The sequence below is a fragment of the Heterodontus francisci genome, chromosome 2 (genome assembly GCF_036365525.1).
Source record: "Heterodontus francisci isolate sHetFra1 chromosome 2, sHetFra1.hap1, whole genome shotgun sequence".
Lineage (NCBI taxonomy): Eukaryota > Metazoa > Chordata > Chondrichthyes > Heterodontiformes > Heterodontidae > Heterodontus > Heterodontus francisci.
The window spans coordinates 51,085,823-51,107,241 of record NC_090372.1 but is presented as its reverse complement, the minus strand read 5'-3'; the positions used below and the strand labels follow the sequence as shown (position 1 = coordinate 51,107,241).

The 21,419-nt window shown below is 45.2% G+C and overlaps 1 protein-coding gene and 1 pseudogene across 2 annotated transcripts in view; one reads left to right on the top strand and one right to left on the bottom strand.

The window, feature by feature from the left end:
• Positions 1–21,419, bottom strand: part of LOC137384353 (phosphatase and actin regulator 1-like) — an 859,907-nt gene that overhangs the window by 723,341 nt on the left and 115,147 nt on the right. The window lies entirely within an intron of this gene.
• LOC137351905 (5S ribosomal RNA) lies at positions 15,410–15,518 on the top strand (annotated as a pseudogene).

Sequence of the window (21,419 nt, the reverse complement as noted above, 5' to 3'; positions counted from 1 at the left end):
TGTCCAGTGGCAGAAGGGTGAGTAATCAGGGGACAAAGATTTAAGGTAATTGGGAAAAGAACCAGAGGCAATATGATACGTTTGTGGGAGCTTGCTCTAGGCAAATTGGCTACCACATTTCCTACATTTCAACAGCAACTGCAATTCAAAAGTATCCTATTGGCTGAAAAGCACATTGGAATGTTATGAGCTTGTGAAAAATGCCACAGAAATGCAAGTCTTTCTTCATAAAGAATTTTTTTTTGTATGCAGCCAGTTGTTGTGATCTGGAATGTGCTGCCGGAAAGGGTGGTGGAAGCAGATTCAAGAATAACTATCAAAAGGGAGCTGGATAAATACTTGAAGAGGGAAAAAATTACAGGGCTTTGGGGAAAAGGCAAGGCAGTGGAACAAATTGAATAGCTCTTTCAAAGAGCCGTAACAGGCATAAGGTCCGAATGGCCTCCTCCTATGCTGTATCATTCTATGATTTATGATTTAGATATAGCTTATACTGAGTTTTCAAAACCAGCTGTGATAGAGAGGGGGAAAAAAAATCACATACTGATTATACATGTGTTGCAGCTTTTGTGCTCTATATACATCAGAAAGCATCATTAGTTCATATTAGTTCAATTTTCCAAGAATAGATGCCAGTTGAATTTTGAAACCAACTAATTACCACCTCATAGAATCATTTACAGCACAGAAGGTGGCCATCTGGCCCATCGAGTCTATCCCGGCTCTCTGTAAAACAATTCAGTCATTCCCACTCCCCTGCTCTATCCTGTGGCCCTGCAAGTTTATTTCCCTCAAGTGCTCATCCAGTTTCCTTTTGAAATTAGTTGTTTCCGCTTCCAACACCCTCATAGACAGCGAGTTCCAGGTCATTACCACTTGCTGAGTAAAAAAGTTCTTCCACACATTCCCCCTGCATCTCTTGCCTAAGACCTTAAATTTGTGTCCCCCAGTCCTTGTATCATCAGCTAATGGGAACAGTTTTTTCTTTATATTATGTAAACCTTTTATAATCTCGTACTCCTCTAACAAATCTCCCCTCAACCTCCTTTGCTCAAAGGAGAACAACCCCAACTTCTCCAACCTCACCTTGTAGCTAAAATCCTTCATCCCTTGAAGCATTCTGGTAAATGTCACCTGTGTTTTGTTGACAGAATTGGGAAATTATCTGACCACTTACACTATGGTCCTATCGTGGCATGCTCTCGTATGCTTACGGCCAATGTCTTTTTGGGCTTCTGCTAAATAAAGATTGCATTGATAAATCTAACGATATGTATTATATTGGCTAGCAGCTTAAACTAAACAATGAAAGGCGGCAATCTTTTTAATCTCGGTGTTTGTTCTGTACTCACACCTCACACGTATTTGTGAACTTAGTTTTATGATGTACACTGGGTACTGTTGTTCTAGGAAACAAGGTGAAAACTCGCATCCTATGATACATCTCTCTCGCACATAAGTTTCTGTACAGGAGCGAGAACTCCGCTTTGCTGATAAGTAAGGTGGGTGCAGGGAGGGAGGAGTGGTAGAGGGGTTCATAATGTGTTCTGGTGGCACTGCAATAGCCAGAACAGGCTAAAAACTATACAGAAGACGTTCATCACAGCTGTTAGTTTCCCCAAAATATACTTTATCGTAAAATTTGTAAAAGTGCATTACACAACAGTTCTAATTTGACATTACAGAAAGTTCAATTTCTTTCAGTACAGTACATCCCACTCTGAGGTACCTCACTACGCTTACAATTACAGGTTATATTTACCATTTACATTTCATGTCAAACATTCTCTGGTGTATCCAGTCTGATGGATTTTACACGGGTTCCAGCCCCTCAGTGTACTATGGTGGGAGGGCCTTAGACTGTGGCCTTTCCCCATTGAGCCTTTGCGGTGGTTGCCCAAGCCTTAAATGTGTGCCTTAGCACACAGTGTTAGACCTTGGAATGTGCCAGTCTGCAACACTCAGTTGTGGACAGCTCTTTGCATTGGAAAACCAACAGGTTTCGGGTAGACCAAAGAGCGTCTTTCACCAAATTGACCATCTTCCAGTAGCAGTTGATGTTTGTCTTGCTGTGCATCCCTGGGAACAGCCCATAGAGCACAGAGTCTGCATAATGGAGCTGCTTGGGATGAACCTCGACAAAAACCACTGCAACTCTTTCCAGACCTTCTTCACAAAAGGAACATTCCTGAAGGGGGTGGATGAATGTCTTTTCCCCACCGCAGCCATTTCGAAGACAGCGTACGGTGGTGCTGAGACTCCAGGTGTGCATGAAAGATCTGTCAGGGAGAGCCCTTCTCACCACCAGCCAAGCTATGTCTTCATGCTTGTTTGAAAGTTCTGGCAATGAGGCATTCTGCCAAATGGCTTTGACAGTCTGCTCAGGACACCATCCAACAGGATCCACCATCTCCTTTTCCTGCTGGACCACAAGGACATTACGTGTGGACCACTGCCTGATGGACGTGTGGTCAAAACTGCTTTTCTGCACAAACTTTTCCACAAAGATCAGGTGGCATGGGACAGTCCAACTGAATGGAGCGTTCACGGCAACTTGGCCAGACCCATCCTCCGCAACACCTGGGACACATAGAACCTCAACACCCAGTGGCACTTGGGGCTGAATTGTTGGGCCCCGCAGATATTCCCAATAACAGTGGCGGAAAATTACGAGGCTGACTGGCGTGCCAGCTTCCCGACCCTGTTCAATTTTGGCTGATGCAGGTTCAGGGCCTGGGAAGTTTGCTCGCCTAGTGGAGGAGGGCAAGCAATTAAACTCATTAAGAGCCTTGTTGTGCAGGCATTAAGGAGGCCGACTGGGCTTTTCCAGTCGGTCTCCAGTTTCCCAACACAACGGGGGGCAGATCAACTTCTTGGGGGCGGACACCCAAGGGCAGGCTGGGCTGCCAGCGCTCCTGGCAAGCCTACAGGCCCTCTCTGCCTGCCTGGATGGGGATATAGCCAGAGGTTGCAGTGTACAGGAGCTCCCTCCCACCCTTCACATTGGTGGCCTACCTGCTTTTTGTGCTTTTAATTAAAGTTTTTAAAAAGTGGCTGAGAGGGCACCTTCTTGTTGAAGTGCTCTCCCAGTTGCTTACCTTGTACTTCAGCTGGGTGCTTCTCTGAATCGAAGACCTCTGATTGGCCCTCCAGCTTCAAAAGCCCGTATCCCTCTCTTATTCGGACAGGGAGCCTGTCTCCATGCCAATTAATAACTCACCCACATGAAAATCTTAACGTTAATACCGTCTGTCGTGTTGTGTGGCACTATCACCGTGCTAAATGGGATAGATTGCGAACAGATCTAGCAATGCAAAATTGGGCATCCATGAGGCGCTGTGGGTCATCAGCAGAATTGTGCTCAACCACAATCTGTAACCTCATGGCCCGGCATATCCCGCACTCTACCATTACCATCAAGCCAGGAGACCAACCTTGGTTTAATGAAGAGTGCAGGAGGGCATGCCAGGAGCAGCACCAGGCACACCTCAAAATGAGGTCTCTACCTGGTGATGCTACAACCCAGGACTATCTGCATGCCAAACCACGCAAGCAGCATGCGATAGACTGAGCTAAGTGATCCCATAACCAATGGATCAGATCTAAGCTCTGCAGTCCTGCCACATCCAGCCGTGAATGGTGGTGGACAATTAAACAACTAGCTGGAGGAGGTGGCTCCACAAATATCCCCATCCTCAATGATGGGGGAGCCCAGCACATCAGTGCGAAAGATAAGGCTGAAGCAATTGCAACAATCGTCAGCCAGAAGTGCTGAGTTGATGATCCATCTCAGCCTCCTCCTGAATCCCCAGCATCACAGATGCCAGACTTCAGCCAATTCGATTCACTCCGCGTGATATCAGGAAACGACTGAAGGCACTGGATACTGCAAAAGCTATGGGCCCTGACAATATTCCGGCAATAGTACTGAAGACCTGTGCTCCAGAACTTGCCTTGCCCCTAGCCAAGCTGTTCCAGTACAGCTACAACACTGGCATCTACCCTGCAATGTGGAAAATTGCCCAGCTATGTCCTGTACACAAAAAGCAGGACAGGTTCAACCCGTCCAATTACCGCCCCATCAGCCTACTCTCAATCATCAGTAAAGTGATGGAAGGTGTCATCAACAGTGCCATCAAGCGGCACTTGCTTAGCAATAACCTGCTCAGTGACGCTCAGATTGGGTTCCGCCAGGGCCACTCTGCTCCTGATCTCATTACAGCCTTGGTTCAAACATGGACAAAAGAGCTGAACTCAAGAGATGAGGTGAGAGTGATTGCCCTTGACATCAAGGCAGCATTTGACTGAGTATGGCATCAAGGAGCCCTAGCAAAACTGAGGTCAATGGGAATCAGGGGGAAAACCCTCCATTGGCTGGAGTCATACCTAGTGCAAAGGAAGATGGTTGTGGTTGTTGGAGGTCAATCATCTGAGCTCCAGGAGATCACTGCAGGAATTCCTCAGGGTAGTGTCCTGGGCCCAACCATCTTCAGCTGCTTCATTAATGACCTTCCTTCAATCATAAGGTCAGAAGTGGGGATGTTCGCTGATGATTGCACAATGTTCAGCACCATTCGTGACTCTTCAGATACTGAAGCAGTCCGTGTAGAAATGCAGCAAGACCTGGACAATTTCCAGACTTGGGCTGATAAGTGGCAAGTAACATTTGCGCCACACAAGTGCCAGGCAATGACCATCTCCAACAAGACAGAATCTAACCATCTCCCCTTGACATTCAACGGCATTACCATCGCTGAATCCCCCACTATCAACATCCTAGGGGCTACCATTGACCAGAAACTGAACTGGAGTAGCCATATAAATACCATGGCTACAAGAGGAGGTCAGAGGCTAGGAATCCTGAGGTGAGTAACTCACCCCCTGACTCCCCAAAGCCTGTCCACTATCTACAAGGCACAAGTCAGGAGCGTGATGGAATACTCTCCACTTGCCTGGATGGGTGCAGCTCCAACAACACTCAAGAAGCTTGACACCATCCAGGACAAAGCAGCCCATTTGATTGGCACCCCATCTACAAACATTCACTCCCTTCACCACTGACACACAGTGGCTGCAGTGTGTACCATCTACAAGATGCACTGCAGCAATGCACCAAGGCTCCTTAGACAGCACCTTCCAAACCCACGACCTCTACCAACTAGAAGGACAAGGGCAGCAAATACATGGGAACACCACCACCTGCAAGGTCCCGTCAAAGTCACACACCATCCTGACTTGGAACTATATCGCTGTTCCTTCACTGTCGCTGGGTCAAAATCCTGGAACTCCCTTCCTAACAGCACTGTGGGTATACCTACCCCAAATGGACTGCAGCGGTTCAAGAAGGCAGCTCACCACCACCTTCTCAAGGGCAATTAGGGATGGGCAATAAATGCTGGCCTGGCCAGCGTCGCCCACATCCCATGAATGAATAAAACAAACAATAGTTTCCCACCAGAAGTGGGTTCAAGACCTGAAAACAGCCCTGCCTCCAGGTGTCCGCCTGTGTGAGGGAATTTCAGCCCTTGGTGTTTACGTACCGAGGGTATACGCACAGTTTGTTGCAGCCGCACAGAAAGGTAGCCATCAGGGTGTGAGCAATGTTGGGTACGCTTTTCCTCTACCTAGAGATTGTGTCCCTGCAGATGTAGTTGATTTTTGATCTTCAGATAAAACTGAAGATGTCTTTGTTGACTGCCGCGCCACAGGAACTGGGCATGGGCCAGATCTGCACCACGTACAGCAACATCAAGAACATCTCGCACCTGATCACCAGGTTCTTACCCACATTGGAGAAGGAGCATCGCTCCCACATGTCTAGTTTCTATTTGGACTTGACTATGCACTCCTCCCAGTTTCTGGCGCACACCTCGGCCTCTCCAAAATAATATCCGCAGCACCTTCAGGTACTGTGGGATGATAAAGCTGGTAATTCAGCACCACATGGTCAGGGGATGGGCTGCAATGAGCCTCATCTAAACATGTTTGGTGGATGTAACACATGTTTAATGCGAAACATAGCTAAAATACACCCATTAAAGGCAGAGGAACTTAGACAATGGCAAAGACGTGACTGGAGGGGGGAGAGTTAAAACATAGCAATGGATGGACATGGATTCAGATCCACAGCAAAGGAGTGCACCAGCCCCAGAGGCTCTCACAGATAGCACAGCATATTCCGAAATATACTGATAAGTAAATTGTAGACCTTTGAAACTGTTCCACTGATTTCAAAATTTGAAAACTTCGAATGGAACCTGCAGTAGAAGCACTGGTGAGTGGCAGGTTTGAAAAATTGCGCAATGACGTCAGTACACAATTGCCGGGACGTCACAACGTCCCCAGGCACAGGCGCAAACTGGTACTGGCAAAGGTGACCAGGCTGACGCACGTAAGCGGTGATACCATCAGTGGGAGAAACTGCGCAGACACGGATGGACGCATGTGCAAAGGGGCCTTCCGATCGGCGTCAGGTTTTCAGGCTCATTGTTCCCACGACTTGCTTTATTAGGTTAATAAAATTAGATCTTTTGCTGGCTCACTCAAAATGAAACTACTTATTTTACACCTCATAGCATTGGATGGACTCAGTGCTAATGAGTCACATTTTCTAAGACAGCACAAACCTAATTAAAACGTTATTTTGTGGTGCATTTGTCATTTTATAAGTCAGCAAGCATGAATACGTAATTTTTAAGGATTGGTTTTGGTTTTGAGCATCTGACTATTATTTAACCTTCCCAGCACTGGAGCTGTATGTTCTTTTATTGTCAAATTCAATTCATCTGACAGGACGAGAAAAAATCTCATAAAACAGGCATACTTCGGTCACTGCTGCACCCTGTACACTCAATACAGGGTGTACACTCAGTATACATACTGAATTGTACCTATTGCTCTAATTACCATACAGTTCTAAATCCTTCTAAATGATGAGGAGGTAGTAGATAGGTTGTCTATATTTAAGGTTGATAAAGCACCAAGACCAGATGAGATGCATTCAAGGATACTGTGGGAAGTGAGAGTAGAAATTGCGGAGGCACTGGTTATAATTTTCCAGTCTTCCTTAGATTCAGGGGTGCTCCCAGATCTGGAGAATTGCAAACGTTACACCTTTGTTCAAAAAAGGATGGAAAGATAAGACAAGCAACTACAGGTCAGTCAGTGTAACTTCAGTGGTGGGTAAACTTCCAGGAACAAAAATACGGGACCAAATTAATAGTCACATGGACAAATGCAAGTTAATTAAGGAAAGCCAGCATGCATTCGTTAAGGGAAAACCTTGTTTAAATAACTTGCTGGGATTTTTGAAGAGGTAACTGAGAGGGTTATTGAGGGCAATGCTGTTGATGTGGTGTACATGGACTTCCAAAAGGCATTTGATACAGTGCCGCACAACAGACATGTAAGCTGACTTAGGCCTTGGTGTATGGGGCACAATTCAAAATTTGCGGATGATATGAAACTTGGAAGCACTGTAAACTGTGAGGAGGATAATGTAGAACAAGGTTGTTCAACCTTTGTGCATCGAGGGCCACATTACAATTTTTGATTTACTTGGGGGGGGGGGGGGCAGTGAGACTATTTCGGAAAGATAAAAGCATTAAAGATTTATCTTACTATTAATCAAAACAACAAATGTGCATTTTTGTGAAGTAGCTTTCAATGAGAAGATTAATTTATTGACTTACTTTCTCATCACTATGTTAGACACCTGGATACCTGCCATCTTTTGCTTACACAAGTAGTCAATGTCTGTCGCACACTTGTAGCGATGTAGAGTATTCCAGATAGATGTCCATCTGTCAGGAGTGAACATGATCACTCTCTCTCCCTCTCTGTCTCTCTCTCTCCTAGTGTTCTCCCCCACCCCCCCCCACCCCGTGTACCCCAATATCGTCCTCACTCTGTGTCCTCCCTCTTTCTCTCTCTCTCCCCCCTCTCGGTCCCCTGTCTCCCCCTCATTCTCTCTGCCCCCTCCCTCTCTCTGTCCCCCCCTCACCCCCACCCTCACCCTCTCTCTGCCCCCCCAACCTCTCTCTGACAGTTGCAGAGAGCAGAAGCACTCAGCTTTGCGGTTGGTCAGTTTTTTAAAAAATTGTGCTGAGTTTCACAGTTTACAGGTGCTGACATCGGAAACAGCGGCTTCTGAACTTCGGACAGATTCAGAGTTTTCCGGCGGCCTTTAAAAAAAGTCAGAAAACTCCGAATATGTCCGAAGTTGGGAAGCCGCTGTTACCGCTCTCACGCGGCGCCTGTTAGCTGTGAAATTGCAATTTTTTTTAAAAGCCGGTCTAGAAGAAGACAATGAGAAATTTCTCATCTCTGAAATACATCCATGGGCCGGATGGAAACCTTTGGCGGTCCGCATACTGGCCTGTGGGCCATATGTTGGACAACTCTGGTGTAGAACTTCAAAAGGACGTAGGCAAGTTGGTGGAATTGGTGTAGAAGTGGCAGATGAAGTTGTGGAGAAATGTGAAATGATTCTCCATGTTCATCCTACCAAAGTGAGACAATTTAAACTAAAGGGTACAACTCTGCAGGAGCAGAGGGACCTAGGGGTATATGTGCATAAGTTATTGAAGGTGGCAGGACAGGTTGAGAGAGTGGTTAAGAAAGCATACAGTATCCTAGGCTTTATTAATAGGGGCATAGAGTACAAGAGCAAAGAGGTTATGTTGAACTTGTATAAGATGCTAGTTTGGCCTCAGCTGGAGTGTTGCATCCAGTTCTGGGCACTGCACTTCAGGAAAGATATGAAGGCGTTTGAGAGAATACAGAAAAGGTTCACGAGAATGGTTCCAGGGATGAGGAACCTCAGTTATGAAGATCGACTGGAGCATTTGGGACTATTTTCCTTGGAGAAGAAATGGCTGAGAGGTGAATTGATAGAGGTATTCAAAATCATGATGGGTCTGGACAGAGTGGATAGGGAAAAACTGTTCCCACTCGTGAAAGAATTGAAAACAAGAGGGCACAGATTTAAAGTGATTGGTGAAAGAAGGAAAAATGACATGAGGAAAAACTTCTCAACACAGCGAATGCCCGAGAGTGTGGTGGAGGCAGGTTCAATTGAGGCCTTCAAAGGGGAATTAGACTGTTATCTGAAAAGGAAGAATGTGCAGGGTTACGGGGAGAGGCAGGAGGAATGACCCCAGATGAATTGCTCATTCGGAGAACCAGTGCAGACATGATGGGCCGAATGGCCTCCTTCTGCATTTGTAACAATTTTGCAATTCTGTGAAATCTAGCTGCCAAACCTCATTTGCTTGAGGGAGGATAGCTATACTTCACTTTCATGAGGGTAAAACTTCACATAATTGCACTATGCTTTTGGATGGCAATTAAAGGAACGGAGGGGATGTTTGGTAACAGAGCAACAATAGAAGGGGGAAAAGCATGATAGTGAAGGGGAAAGGGAGGGGAAAAGGGGAAGGTGTAACAATGAATTGAAAAGGGAGGAGGAAATAAATGGCAATGAAAGGCAGTTTGAAGTAAACCAACACATCTCTCAAATGCAGCAGTGTCACTTCCTGAATATTCTGTAAATATTGCTGACCCCCTCACCTCTTAAATTGAGTAAATATCCAAACAAAAAGTATGCGGATGCTAAAGGCTGTTAAAAATAAATTGGAACAGAACAGATTATCAGGAAAAGGTTACAAACTATTTCCCTGGCTGAGGCAGACCTCTGCATAACAGACAGACAGAAATGATTTTTTCATTGGGATTGAAATGGCTTCAAATGATAGATGAGTGGAAATTTTGATCCAGTACTGAACTGCATAATCTTTCCAATACTGACTTTCTAAATTGGAAATTGTATTACAAGAAATCATTTGAAGGAAAAAAAGGACACTGGTCCAATTATTTTGATTATTAGGTAGTCATAAAGTCAAAGTGGCACAGAAGGATACTGTTTGGCCCATCAAGTCTATGCCAGCTCTCTGCAGAGCAATCCAATCAATCTCATATTCTGGCTCTATGCTTGTAGCCTTGAAAGTATTTTTTCCCATCAAGTGCCGATCCAATTTCCTTTTGAAATCATTCATCGTTTCCACTTCTACCACCATTGTAGGCAGCGAGTTCCAGGTCATTATCATTCAGTGCATAAAAAAGTTCTTGCTCATATTCTCCCTGCATCCCTTGCACACAACCTTAAATCTGTGTCCCCTCATCCTTGTACCATCAGATAATGGGAATAACTTTTCTTTGCCTACCCTATCCAAACTTGTTAGAATCTTGTACACCTCTATTACCTCTCTCTTCAATCTCCTTTGCTCCAAGGAGAACAACCTGAGCTTCTCTCAATATGTCCTGTCACCTTTAAAGATCTATGCACATGAACCCCCAGGTCCCTCTGCCCCTTACACTCTTTATATCTGTATCAATTTGTCTATATTGCCTCTCCCTATCTCTTTTGAAAAAATGCATCACATCACTTTTCTCTGTATTAAATTCCATCTGCCACTTGTCTGCCCATCCTACTAGCCTATCTATGTCCTGATGCAGTTGATTTGCATCATCCTCACTGTTAGCCAAACCCCCAAGTTTGGTATCATTGGCAAATTTTGAAATTTTACATTGTATTCCAAGATCCAAGTCATTTATATATATGAGAAAAACAGTGGTCCTAGTACTGAATCTTGCGGAACACCACCGTCTATCATCCTCCAGTCTGAAAAACAACCATTTACTGCCACTCACTGTTTTCTGGCTTTAAGCCAATATTTTATCTAAGCTGACACTGTCCCTCCTAGTCCCATAAGCCTCAATTTTGGTAACCAGCCTTTTATAGAGTCATCGAGTTGTACAGCACAGAAACAGCCCCTTCGGCCTATCGTGTCTGTGCCAACCATCAAGCATCTATCTATTCTAATTCCATTTTCCAGCACTTGGCCCATGGCCTTGTATACTATGGTGCTTCAAGGGCTCATCTAAATACTTATTAAATGTTGTGAGGGTTCCTGCCTCTACCACCCCTTCACACAGTGTGTTCCAGATTCCAACCACCCTCTGGGTGAAAAAAGTTTTCCTCAAATCCCCTCTAAACCTCCTGCCTCCTACCTTAAATCTATGCCCCCTGGTTACTGACACCTCCGCTAAGGGAAAAAGTTTCTTCCTATCTGTTTCCTGCCACTAAACCAATTTTGGATCCAATTTGCCAAATTGCCCTGGATCCTATGGGTTCTTGCCTTCTTAATCAATCTCCCATGTGGGACCTTATCAAAAGTCTTACTGAAGTTCATTTAGACTACATCAACTGCTTTACCCTCATCTACACATCTAGTCACCTATGGATGCTGTGGATCTCAGAAGGAGGCCGAGATAGATCATCCACTCGGCATTTCAGGCTGAAGATGGCCGCAACTGCTTCAGCCTTTTCTTTTGCACGAATGTGTTGGCCTCCTCCCTCATTGAGGATGGGGATATTTATGAAGACTCCTCTTCCAGTTAGTTGCTAATTGTCCACCACGATTCACGACTGGATGTAGCAGGACTGCAGAACTTTGATCTCATCCGTTGGTTGTGGAATAAATTAGCTCTGTCTTTTGCGTGTGTTACAAGTGCTTCCATTTTTTGGGTAAATTTTAAAGATTTGTATTTCAAAACTGAAAAGATTCCATAGACGCTGGAACTCTTTTTTTAAATGGAGATCACCAGAAGGTTTTTGGACTGAGCTTGAAAACAATTACCGGAAGGCACTTGTCTGCAGACAATTACCCAGCAGGGGTTTGTTTTTGACTTGGGGAAAAATGTTTGCAGAGAAGTGACAGGTCAAGAATTATAGAGGTCAGGATGCTTGTCTCTTGTGACATTGTTTATGGTTTCGCTTTACAAGTATACGAATTAGGAGAAGTACGCCATTCGGCCCCTCGAGCCTGCTTCGTCATTCAATAAGATTATGTCTCGAATTCCACACTCCCATCTACCCCCAATACCCTTTGATTCCCTTGCCTAAGAATCTATCTACCTCCGCCTTAAAAATATTCAATGACTCCGCCTCCACTACCTTCTGAGGCAGAGTTCAAAAGTCGCAAAACCCTCTTAACAGAAAAAAATTCTCCTCATCTCTGTCCTAAAAGGACGACCCCTAATTTTAAAACGGTGCCCCCTAGTTCTGGACTCTCCCACAAGAGGAAACATCCTTTCCATATCCACCTTGTCAAGACCGTTCAGGATCTTATAAACTTCAATCAAGTCTCCCCTCACTCTTCCAATCTCCAGTGAAAACAAGTCCAGTCTGTCCAACCTTTCCTCATAAGACAACCCGCTCATTCCAGATATCAATCTAGTAAACCTTCTTTGAACCGCCTCCAACACATTTACATCCACCCGTAAATAAGGAGACCAAAACTGCACATAGTATTCGAGATGTAGTCTCGCCAATGCCCTGGACAGCTAAAGCATAACATTCTTACTTTTATTTTCAATTCCTTTCATAATAAAGGATAGCATTCCATTAGCCTTTTTTATTACTTGCTGTACCTGCATACTAACTTTTTGTGACTCATGCACTAGAACACCTAGATCCCTCTGCACCTCAGAATTCTGCAGTCGTTCTCTGTTCAAGTAATACTTTGCTTTTTTATTTTTCCTGCCAAAATGAACAACTTCACATTTTCCCACATTATACTCCATCTGCCAGATTTTTCCCCCACTCACTCAACCTATCTATATCAGTCTGTAACCTCATTATGTCCTCTTCACAACATACTCTCCTACCTATCTTTGTGTCATCTGCAAATTTAGCTATCATGCCATTGCTCCCCTCACCTAAGTCATTGAAAAAAATTGTAAAAAGTTGAGGCCCCAGCACAGACTCCTGTGGAACTCCACTTGTCACATCCTGCCAATCAGAAAAGGGCCCATTTATGCATATTCTCTGTTTTATGCCAGCCAGCCAATCTTCTATCCTTGCTAATATGTACCCCCGACATCATGAGTTCCTACTTTGCACAATAACCTTTTATATGGCACCTTGTCAAATGTCTTCTGGAAATCCAAGTATAGTACGTCAACAGGCTCCCCTTTATCCACATTGCATATTACACCTTCAAAGAACTCCAATAAATTGGTTAAAAATGATTTCCCTTTCACAAAACCATGCTGACTATTCCCGATTACCTTGAGTTTTTCTAAGTGCCCAGCTATAGCCTCCTTAATGATCGATTTGGACAGTGAGTTGAGATATGGACAATGGTTTGAAAATACAGTTGGAGAAAACTTGCCAAGAAGAACAAACCATCCCAACTCAGTCTGTTCCAGCAGAGTGGAAAACGTCTGCCAGTTTTTCATCTCTTGAGGAGCTGAAAAGCAAGTATAAGAAGCACACTGAGACTGTGGCTGCATTCCTCCTCCAAGGCCTGTGTCTGAAACCTCTGTTGCTGCATTTCCTGGAAGCCTACCCAAACTGATCTTCAACGTCATCTGAAAAATAACTGTTCTAGGAAGATTTGGAACGCCAACCAAAACAAAGGACATCTTTCCATATCTTCTCTTTCTTCTTCAAGAATTAGCAAGTATTTAACCCAAGTGTTTTTTGTAATCGAGCTCTAAAACGCGAATCCTTTTATTTTTCTGGTTAACGTGTGTGTGTGTGTGTGTGTGTGTGTGTGTGTGTGTGTGTGAGTGTGAGGGACGAAGGTAAAAAGGGAACTTTAATATTTCAATCTGTGTGTTTATGCTTTACTTCATTACTGGCTAAGACTTGTTTTATAATAAACCAATAATTCTGTTGTATATTAAAGAAACCTGGTTGGTGTGTTTATTCTGGGATAAAAATCGAGTCTATGATTGACCATAATGGTAAGTAGTAAAAAGATTTAGATACATGTTGTGACCCGTGGAGAAGTGGAACTAGAATAAACAGTGCACACCTCCCGCCTCGGTCATAACACCTGCTGCTTCTGCTGTTTGGCATGCAAGTATTCCTGTGTTGTAGCTTGACCAGGTTGATGCCCCATTTTTAGGTATGCCTGGTGCTGCTCCTGGCATGCTCTTCTGCACTCCTCATTGAACCAGGGTTGATCCTTTGGCTTGACAGTAATGGTAGAGTGGGGGATATGCTGGGTCATATGGTTCAAGATTGTGGTTGAATACAATTTTGCTGTTGATGATCGTTCACCGCACCTCAAGGATGCCCAGTTGTGAGCTGCCAGATCTGTTCTGAATCTATCCCACTTAGGACGACAGTACTGCCACACAACACAATGGAGGGTATTGTCAGTTGTGCGTGGTCACTCCTACCAATACTGTTACTGACAGATGCATCTGTGACAGGTAGATTGGTAAGGACAAGGTCTCGTCGGTTTTTCCCTCTTGTTGGTTCCCTCACCACCTGCTGCAGGCCCAGTCTGGCCTTTATGTCCTTCAATATATGGCCAGCTCAGTCAGTAGTGGTGCTACCGAGCCACTCTTGGTGATGGACATTGAAGTTCCCCACCCACAGTTATCCACTCTAAGCATAGCCAACCTTTCCAGTGCATCCTGCCTGACAATTTTCATCTCATCCATTATCTCTACCATCGCCACTTCTACGAATATTTTGTCAGCATCCTCTTCCATAACAAACACCAATACAAAGTACTATGAGTATTCTAGCCTGCCCTGCACCTCTAAGCATACATTTCACTCTTTCTCCCTAATAGCCCCCCCTCCGCCCCCCACTTACCACCTGATTATGATTTACATGCCGGTAGAGGATTTTTGAGTTCCCTTTTACGTTAACTGCTATTCTATTCTCATATTCTCTCTTTTCCAGTCTTATTTTCCTCTTCACTTCCCCTCTCAACTTATTGTATTTGTAAGAGATAGTGCTAGGTTTTTAAAAAAATTTAAATGGTGGCGTCATATGTTTTCTTTAGGCACCACTTTATAAACAGAGTGTGTGGACAAGTGACTGTATTCTATATCGGGTAAGTATTGATCATTGGTGTCAATTTGTGAACTCCCTTTGTTTGAGTTGTGGCTGATTCAGAACATGGACAAGTATCCCCAAAAGGTTAAGTCCTTAATTTGCACCATTAAACTATTCTAAATCAGTCAAGGAACTCAAAGCAAAGATGGGCCAACAGATATAGAAACTGTTACAAAGAGCCCATTGAGACAAAACTAGGAATTTATTTTTTGATTATATATATTTTAAAAGAAATAGCAATAACCAGTATCTTTTTTAGCCTCCTTATCTCGAGAGACAATGGGTAAGCACCTGGAGGTGGTCAGTGGTGTGTGGAGCAGCGCCTGGAGTGGCTATAAAGGCCAATTCTAGAGTGACAGGCCCTTCCACAGGTGCTGCAGAAAAATTTGTTTGTCGGGGCTGTGACACATTTGGCTCTCCCCTTGCGCTTCTATCTTTTTTCTTGCCAACTGCTAAGTTTCTTCGACTCGCGGCTATGGCTCGTATGGCTAAGGCCATACTAGTCTGAAAACATCTGATCTCGGAAGCTAAGCAGACTCAGGCCTGGTTAGTACTTGGATGGGAGACTGCCTGGGAATACCAGGTGCAGTAGGCAACCAGTATCTATATAGCACTTATAATAGTAAAACATCCCAAGGTGTTTCAGAGGAGCATTATCAAACAAAATTTGACACAGTGCTACAAAACAAGATATCAGGGCAAGTGACCAAAAGCTTGCTCGAAGAGGTAGGTTTTAAGGAGCATCTTAAAAGAGGAGAGAGAGGTGGAGAGGTTTAGGGAGGAAATTCCAGAACTTAGGACCTTGGCAGCTGAAGGTATGGTCACCAATGGTGCAGTGATTAAAATTAGGGATGTGCAAGAGGCCAGAAGTGAAGGAGCAAAGATATCTCGGAGTACTGTAGGGCTGCAGGAGGTTTTCGAGATAGGGAAAGATGAGGCCATTGAGGGATTTGAAAACAAGGATGAGAATTTTAAAATCGAGGCATTGCTTAACCAGTAGGCAATGTAGACCGGGGTGACTGGTGAACAGGTCTTGGTACGAGGTAGGACACAGGCAGCCAAGTTTTGGATGACCTTAAGTTTATTCAGGGTAGAAAATGGAAGGCTGGCCAGGAGTACATTGGAATAATCAAGCCTAGAGGGAACAAAGGCATGGATGAGAGTTTCAGCACCAGATGAGAGATGGCAGGGGCAGAGTTGGGCATTGTTACAGAGGTGGAAATAGACGTTCTTAATGATGACGCAGGTATATGATCAGAAGCTCATCGGAGAGTCAAATATGGCACAAAGATTGTGAACAGTCTGATTCAGCCTCAAACAGTTGCCAGGGAGAGGGATGGAGTTGGTGACTAGGGAACAGAGTTTTTTTTTAATCCATTCATGGGATGTGGGCATTGCTGGCAAATTTAGTATTTATACCCAACTCTAATTTGCCTCGTGAAGCTGATGGTGAGCTGTTTTCTTGAATCGCTGCAATCCATCTGGTTTTGATATACCCATAGTGCTGTTAGGGAGGGAGTTCCAGGATTTTGACCCAGCGATAGTGAAGGAATGGTGATATTTTTCCAAGTCAAGATACTGTGTGACCAGGAGAGGAACGTTCGTTCAGGTGGTGGTGTTCCCATGCATTTGCTGCCTTTATTTTTCTAGGTGGTAGAAATCACAGGTTTGGAAGGGGGAAAGTTTCTGCAATGCACCTTGTAAATGGTACGCACTACAGCCACTATGCTAGTGGTGGAGGCAGTGAATGTTTAAGGTGGTGGATTGGGTCCCAATCAAGGGGCTGTTTTGTCCTGGATGGTGTCAAGCTTCTTGAGTGTTGTTGGATCTGCACTCATGCAGGCAATTGGGGAGTATTTTATCATATTCCTGACTTGTGCCTTGTAAATGGTGGACATGCTTTGGGGAGTCAGGAGGTGAGATACTGCAGAATTCCCAACCTCTGAGTTGTAGCCACAGTATTTATGTGCTGGTCCAGTTAAGTTTCTGGTCAATGGTAACCTCTAGGACGTTGATGGTGGGGGATGGTAATGCCGTTGAGGGGTGGTAGTTAATTATCTCTTGTTGGCAATGATCGTTCCCTGGCACATGTGTAGCACGAATGTTACTTACTATTTAACAACCCAAGCCTGAATGTTATCCAGGTCTTGCTGCATGCATGTACAAACAGCTTATTATGTGAGGAGTTGCAAGTTGAACTGAAGACAGTGCAATCATCAGTGAGCATCAGCATTCTGACCTTATGATGGAAGTAAGGTCATTGATGAAGCAACTGAAGATGATTGTGCTTAGGACACCACACTGAGGAACCTCTGCAGCGATGACCTGGGGCTGAGATGATTGGCCTCCAACAATCACAAACATCTTCCTTTGTGCTAGATATGTGGCGGGGCTGAAGACAATGCTTCCGTTTTCTCAATATTCATTTGGAGGAAATCTTTGCTCATTCAGTACAGGATGTCAGACAAGCAATGTGATAATTTAGAGACAGAGGTTAAACAAAGATAAAAAAGGAGTCTGCTCCTTTGCCAAGTACAAAATTGGGAGGCCCAAGAAGCTCTGCATTAGTCAAGGTTGCTCATGAGTTAGCTAATAACAGATGAGAGTACTGCACCATTAAAGTGTGACTAATCTCAAAGCTTCATGTAATTATCATCTTTGATTGTTATCATGTGTCAGTGTGGTACAGTGGCAATTCACAAAATCCCAGAAAGAGAAATACAACTATGACCAGTGGTTAGTCCATCGTGTACCAAATTGTGAAAACTTAAACGTTTAACTTGTTCAATTTCTTCAAAGAAATTCCTTGAACTTCAAAGTAATTTACACTCAAGTAACTTCAAGTGTCACCAGCTTCTCTACATTGTTACCATTATACCTACAGAAAGAAGAATGATAAAGAACCTACATTTATAGAACAACTTCTGAAATTTCTTAAACATCTCAAAGATGGCATGCAATAAATTTGGAATGGAGTCACTGTTGCATACATCATTGCATGAATTACTTTACTTTCACTGAAGACTCCCAAACAGTAAAAAGATGAACATTTTATCTATTATAGGGTTCTTAATTGAGCCTCCAACAGCACTTCCCCCATACATGTTGAGATCCTGAAGTGCAACTTGAACCCAGGGGAAATAGTGCTGCCAACTGACACCTTCAAAGACCTTCAAATGTAAATTCAGTCAAGCTGGCACATAGGACAGAATTCAGATGTCATTCTGCCTGTACTCCTTCATCCTACATATCGAGACTATAGCCGAAATTTTACATTGTGGAGGTAGCCCCGCCCACCAGCTGAAAATTCAGGGGAGGGCCTGCCTTTGCTGGGCCTGGTTGCAATTGTGCGGCCAGGCCCTTAATTGGTCTCAGTCAGGACTTTTGCCCTTCTGAGATAGGAAGAACCACCTCCAAGAGCTGCCAGCCAATCAGAGGACCAGCAACTCTTCATTCCCAGCAGCGTCACTGGAAGCGGTGGAACTGCTGGGACTGCACCCATCAAGAAGAAGATGATAAATATCGCCCTTCAAAAAGGTAAGTGGGGGTTTGGGCCTTGCTGAGGACAAGCGGCTGGGCCCCGGTGAGGTGGGGGAGGGGCGGTGGTGGTGGGAGTTGGAGATCAGGGCAGGTGGGGTAGTTTTAGCAGGGGTGGGCGGGCCCTTTGTAGGGCACAGAGTTCCCGATCAGAAGCGCCCCCCCCCCCTCCCCTCCTCCAGCCTGCAAGGGAGCCACGAGGTATTACTGGACAGCCTCCTCTGGTGCTGAAGTCCCATCCGCTGCTGGTAAAATACCAGTGGCAGCGGGAGGGGGCCCTTATGTGTCAAGGAATTGGCCACTTTAGGACCTCAACTGGCCTGTGGCGGATGGGCTGTTTGCCAGCTTCCCCACCACTGGTAAAATAGCAACTGAGGTAGGTAGACAACAGGCATGGCACCCCTGCCTCCCAGTCGATTTTACACCCACCCCCCCGGCCCCACCATGCCTCCAAGCCCGCTCCCAGTGGGGTGGGGGGGGGAGGGGGGGGGGGGGTGCGGAAGGGGGAATGTAAAATTCTGGCCCATGTCTCTGTTTGCATGTAAATGTGACAGATAGAGTCATTTATGGCACCGAAGGAGACCATTCAGCCCATCGGTTCCATGCCGGAAAATGTAATGGATGATACAACGGAAAGAACCTTTATTGGAGAAAGGCTCAGAAATCACAAGGCTGCATCCCCTTGGAAAATGTCAATGCAGATAAAAGAATGAAAGGATTGAAAGGAAAGTGAAGCCCACAGGCCTCTCCCATACTCAGAAATCAGTTTCTTGGAGGCAAGCATGCTACCCACTGAGCCACAACTGACAGTCTAACATCATAAAGACAGGCAGCATTGCAAGCTGTATAGATGGAAGCATAAAATTACATTGAGATATTAATGGATTAAGTGAATGGGCAAAACTGTGGCAAATGGATTTCAATTGGGCGGCGCAGTGGTTAGCACCTCAGCCTCACAGCTCCAGTGACCCGGGTTCAGTTCTGGTTACTGCCTATGCGGAGTTTGCAAGTTCTCACTGTGATCGCGTGGGTTTTCGCCGGGTGCTCCGGTTTCCCCCCACAGCCAAAGATTTGCAGGTTGATAGATAAATTGGCCATTGTAAATTGCCCCTAGTGTAGGTAGGTGGTCGGAGAATGGTGGGAATGTGGTAGGGCATATGGGATTAATGTAGGATTAGTATAAATGGGTGATTGTTCGTCAGCACAGACTCGGAGGGCCGAAGGGCCTGTTTCAGTGCTGTATCTTTAAAAAAAAAATGTAGGCAAGTGTGAGGTCATTTACTTTAGACCTAAAAAGGGTAGATAAGAATACTTTCTAAATGGCAAAAAGCTGGAAACAGTAGATCCAAAGGAACTTAAGAGTCCACGTACATAGATCATTAAAATGTCATGGACAGGTACAGAAAATATAAAACAAAACTAATGGAATACTGGGCTTTAAATCTAGAGGGTTAGAATATAAGGCACGAGAAGTTATGCTTTAGCTATACAAAACCCTAGTTAGATCACACCTGGGCGGAGATTTTGTGTGGCCCCCGAGGCAGGGTCAGAGGCGGCGGAGGGGCACGGAGTATTGCGACAGGTGGCGGGAGGCATGGCGGAAGCAAAGGGCCCGTCGTCAAGCGATCTTCCCGGGGCAGGATAGGCTGGCAACAGTCTTCCCATCTAGAGGCCAACTGAGGCCCTTAAGTGGCCTATTAACAGCCAATTAAGGGTCTCTTCCGGTCGCTGCTGGGATCTTACCAGCAGCAGGGGGTGCCTCTGCCATGCGGGGAGGATGCCTTGTAACATGAGGCGCTCATCCTGCTGGGTTGGGGGATGGTTCCCTCCTTCATGGGCACCAGGAACCACGTCTCCCCACCCCCCGGAACCCCCTTCCGACTGGAGTGTACAACACCCCCAGATCCCACTCACCGGGACCTTCTAGACTGGCCCTGGTGACCCTGCCTCATTTAAAGGGTTCCAGCAGTGGGCCTGGGTCTGAGACCATTGCAGTATCGGCAGTGCCCACCGCTCCAAGTGGCGCTGCCAATACTACTGAGCTCCCGGCCTTAAAGGGATGGGGATCCTGGCTCATGAAATATAGAAGCTAAAAAACCGGAGGATTGCTCCGGCGGCAGGAGCGGGCCTGAAAATGTCGAGGCATGGTTCCTCCTGCCTTTTCAGCCCGGCGCAGGGAGCACCAGCTCCAGCACAAAATCCAGACCCTGGAGTACTGTATTCAGTTCCGGTACCATACCTTAGGAAGGATAAATTGGTCTTGGAGTAACTGCAACGTATATTTACCAGAATGATATCGGAACTCCACAGGTTAAATTACAAGAGATTCCACAAACTAAGTCTGGAATTTAGAAGGTTAGGGGATGATTTGACCTCGGTTGTCAAGATTAAAGAGAACCGATAGGGTAGATAAAGAGAAACTATTTCTGCTGGCTGGGGAGTTTTGGACTAGGAGACATAGCCTAAAAATTAGAGTCAAATCTTTCAGGCCATCTACATGCAAAGGGTGGTAGAAGTTTAGAACTTTCTTCCACAAATTGCGGTTGATGTGATGTTAATTGTTAATTTTAAACCTGAGGTTGTTGCATTTTTCTTAATCAAAGATTTTAAGGGATAGTGGGCAAAGGCAGGGGGCCAGTTAGCTAGATGACTTCCACGTGGATCAAAAGAACTCCAACAGCACAGGTTCAATTCCCAACCACTCAAGGCACCAGAACTACATCTTAAGGAGTCTGATGGCCTGCTCAATGGAGGCCATTGCAGTGAGGTGACAGTGGTTGTACTGCTCATTTGTGTCCATTGTGGGATTTCACACAGGTGTCAGCAGCCATCTCTCATCAGCCAGGTGCTATCCAGGGAGGCTGTCTGGTGTCCTGAACAGCTGCGGAACCTACGACTGCCTGAGAATGAATGCATCATGACAGTTGCCAGGAAACGTAGCACACACCTGAAGGAAATG